Raw genomic sequence first — 5,000 nt, 5'->3', positions numbered from 1 at the left:
TTTGGTAATATTAAATTTTCGCAAACCATTTCTTACTTAGTCTGACAGTTTAATCATTTAGGTGATATAGTAAAAATTACCATTTTGTTTATTAATTCTTTATCCATTGCCATTTCATTTTTAGAGGATTGTTCATGTTCCAAAATATAATAGTTTCTAGATCAAGTAACGATTTCTCTCTAAAATTATCTTATAAATTCTTTATAAATCGTGAATTAAATAACAATGTATCCAAACGCTACCATCAAATGCTTTCCGCCTGCCAGTCGGGCATAGTGAATTTTACATTCAGTAAATCAGTATTTTTGTAGATTTGATTATTTTATAGAACATTGACCTATCTTTTCTGAGGATTAACGATGGGGAATAAGATTTAGTTCGTCTTCATCTATACACTGACAGAAAAAAAGAAAAGCTTAAGAGATCTTGTACCGAATATCCGATGAGCGCCGTTCACCTCACCCACGCCATCTAGTGAGAATTAAACTGACTCTGATTTCTCTGCCACTGATAATATGGTACACTCGCCTGCCAAGATATAATTTCCTTGATTGAGTTTTTTCGCTCAAATTGTTATCAACTATTATCTTAATTATATCGTGCACAATACTTTTTTCTTCGAAATATTTTTTTAAATTATATATAGGATGATTGAATGTCTTTTCAAAATAAGAATATTGTCATATTTACATAATTCAAGAAAAAAGAGAAATATGAAATATTGGGTTTTTTTTTTCATTTAGGGATGTGAAAAAACTAGAATTTATCGTAAATCGTAAGAAACAAAATTACTGTTTTCATTCAACTATTCAATGTTTTTTCATATTCATAACATTAAATAAAATTTTTAAGATGCAGTTTTTTAATATAATTTAGGTGAATATATATTTTTTTTCCATTAAGATATCCATCATTTACATGGTTCTTAGTTTGATTGATTCTCGAACAATTAGGTCACCCAGATTGAGATCCTCGACAGAATATGAAAAGAGCGCCGCTCACCTCACCCACGCCATTTAGTGAGAATCAAACTAACTATAATTTCTTTGCCACCGATAGTATGGTACACTCGCCTGCTAATATATCACTACCTAGATCGATATTTTCGCTTAAATGGACATTGTCTATTTTCTTTATCATATCCTACACATCTTTTTTTTTCTCGGGGTTTATTTTAAAAATTATTTATAATATAGTTTATTTTCTTCCATGATTAAAATATTGGTATATTTTCATAATAAAAAAAAGTGGATCAAGAAGAAACATTAAGAAATTTATTTTATTTCATTTAATAACAAAAATAAATTAGAATCTATATTAAATTGTAATGCACGAAATTATTTTTTTTTCATTTGATTATTATGTTTATTTATATATGTTATTATCAATTTTAATTATTTTCATGAGATTTTTCATGTAATCTAGCTACAATCAACCTTTTTCATATTGAAATATCGAGTATTTTGTTAGGTTTTACTTTGATATATTGTCAAACTATTGCGTCATACAGATTGAAGTAAAACAGGGGAAAAGTAGTAACCTAGTCAGCTGATTAAATTAAAAATGGTCAATTATCTATAGATTGTTATGGCTTACAATAGAAGAGAATATTGATCGTTAGAACCAAGAATGTCAATCATATACATGCAAAAAGCCAACATACAGAAAACAAATAAAGTACGGGAATTAAACGTACAAAAAACAACTATATATCAAATAATAAATAGTTAAGGATAATTGGGAAATAGGAACCGAATGCAGGGGCAAATTAGACCGAAACTCACTACCGGTGGAATTAATTGATTGTTGATTTTTCTTCTCGTCATCCATTACATAACACAACAGTCAATAAAAGGAACTAGATCTTCATGTTTCGACAGATATTTATTATCCTTAGAAGATTACAAAGAGCTACCCTTCACCACTTATAACCAGCGAATAAATCATATTTGACGTACAGAAACTGCCAAAAAAAACGATACTCTCCTCCCTAGGAACTACTAAACCAAGGCCAATGAGTTTTCCATGAAAATTATATTTAATGGCAAAAAAGAAAACAAAAGGAAAAAAACCTCTATTGAACACGGCGGTGTTCACTGTTAGCTGTATTGGAAAACTTTGCGAGATTCAAACAAGGACAGTGATTTTTTATCACAAATGATTTACAAATGGCACAATACAGTACAATAAAAAAAGGCCTAACGTCTAAAAGATTATAAGCTTTGATAATCTTATAAAATATAGGCATAATGGTATGATCAATGCACACACACAAACACACAAACACACACACACATACACACACATATTTACATATATATATATATATATATATATATATATATATATATATATATATATATATATATATATATATATAAATATATATATATATTCATATATATATAGGCATATATATATATATATATATATATATATATATATATATATATATATATATATATATATACAGTATATATATATATATATATATATATATATATATATATATCTAATATGTATATATATATATATACATGTATGTGTTAATATATAAAATTATGTATATATATATATATATATATATATATATATATATATATATATATATATATATATATATATATATTTATACATACATATATACATACATACATAAGTATATATACACATATATATGTGTGTGCACGTATATATATATATATATATATATATATATATATATATATATATATATATATATATATATATACTGTATATATATATATATATATATATATATACATATATATATATATATATATATATATGTATATATATACAATATATATATATATATATATATATATATATATATATATATAATATGTATATATATAATATGTATATATGATATGTATATACATAAACTGTATATATATATATACATATATGTATATATATATATATATATTTATATATATATATATATATATATATATATTTATATATATATATATATATAAATATATATATATATATATATATATATATATATATGTATTTATACATACATACATATATATGTATATATGCACATATATGTATGTGTGTGCACGTATATATATATATATATATATATATATATATATATATATATATATATATATATGTATATATACATAATATATATATATATATATATATATATATATATATGTATATATATATATATATATATATATATATATATATATATACATATATAATTATATATATATATATATATATATATATATATATATATATATATATATATATATATATATATGCATATATATGTATATATACATATATAATATATTTATATATATATATATATATATATTTAGATATATATATATAGATATATATATATATATATATATATATATATATATATATATATATATATATATATATATATATATATATATATATATTTATATATTTATATATATATATATATATATATACACATTATATATATATATATATATATATATATATATATATATATATATATATATATATATATATATATATATATATATTTATTATTGCCATGTGCTTAAATATTTATCCTATATGTAAACAATTTCCAGAAAAGGTTTGTGTTGAAAGATTGATAAACTTACAACTCAATTTGATGGAAAGTTTTGTTAATGAAATGCTGTAAACATACATCGTAGAGTTTGTCTGCATATAAAGATTATCATCCCATATATATTTATTTGATCTTCGATTAGATCTACCATTCAAGAGGACCATTTCGTTTTTTAATCCTTTTTCCCTTGATGTATCATCCGTTGGCTTTATTTGTTTTTATTCTTTATAGTATTGTTTTTTCCTCAAATGTGAAAGTTTTTAGATCAAGAAACATTTTTTCTTAAATGTTCAGTTTTATAACAACTACTTTCTTGATAAATCATAGTGTAACCTATCTTGAAAAAAAAAACATAATTTAATGTTGTATTCATAGAGCTTGATTTATAACTATTCATTCCGATATTAAATCTATTTATTTTGCATAATCTAACTTCAGAGAGGATTCGGTGTAAATATACTGTTACTGTAACTTATTACTTTCGTTATTTTGATTATTCTATAGAACATTAATCTATCCATTATTAAGATGAGCGATTATGAATAAGATATAGTTCCTCTATATCTATACACAGAAAGACAAAATAAAAGCTGAAGAGATCCTTTACAGAATATCCGAAGAGCGCAGTTCACCTCACCCGCGCCATCAAGTGAGAATTAAACTGACTATGATTTCTCTGCCAGCGATATTATGGTACACTCGCCTGCCAAGAGACCGCTGCCTTGATCGAGATTTTTGCTGGAGTGGTTTTGAAGTATTTTTCTTTATTCTATCATATTTTCTTATTTTAAGAAATTTAAAAAATATATATAAAGTGATTTAATTCCTTTTCATGATTAATATATCATCATATTTACATAATTCAAGAAAAAAGGAAACAACATGAAACGCTATGAAACCTTTTCTCCTTTAGGGGCGTGAAGGAATTAGAATCTCGAGTAGATTGTAACCCATGAAATTAGTTTTCTACTTAAATTATGTTTATTACAATTCATTATTATTACTTTGAATTTTTTCGATGAACTATTTCATATAGTTTAGTTAAAATCTATTCTTTTTACATCAAAATATCAGTCATTGTTACATAGTATTCACTTTAATCGATCCTCCAACGATTAGTTCATCCATATTGACAGAAAACAGGTGAAAAGTAGTAACTTAGTCAGCTTATTAAATGGAACAAAGTCAATTATTTATACGCTGTTATGGTTCATAAGGGATGAGAATGATGTTCGCTAGCACTAAGAAGTTCATTCATATATGTGCAAAAAAGTCCATATACCGTAAGCAAAAATAGCGCGACAAATAAATATACTCGATTTAACAGTAAATCGATGGATAAATAGGGAAGCTGACTTTGGAACTGTGAACCGAA

This window comes from Palaemon carinicauda, chromosome 23 (genome assembly GCF_036898095.1).
Source record: "Palaemon carinicauda isolate YSFRI2023 chromosome 23, ASM3689809v2, whole genome shotgun sequence".
In the NCBI taxonomy this organism is placed as follows: Eukaryota; Metazoa; Arthropoda; class Malacostraca; order Decapoda; family Palaemonidae; genus Palaemon; species Palaemon carinicauda.
This window is presented reverse-complemented; position numbering follows the sequence as displayed.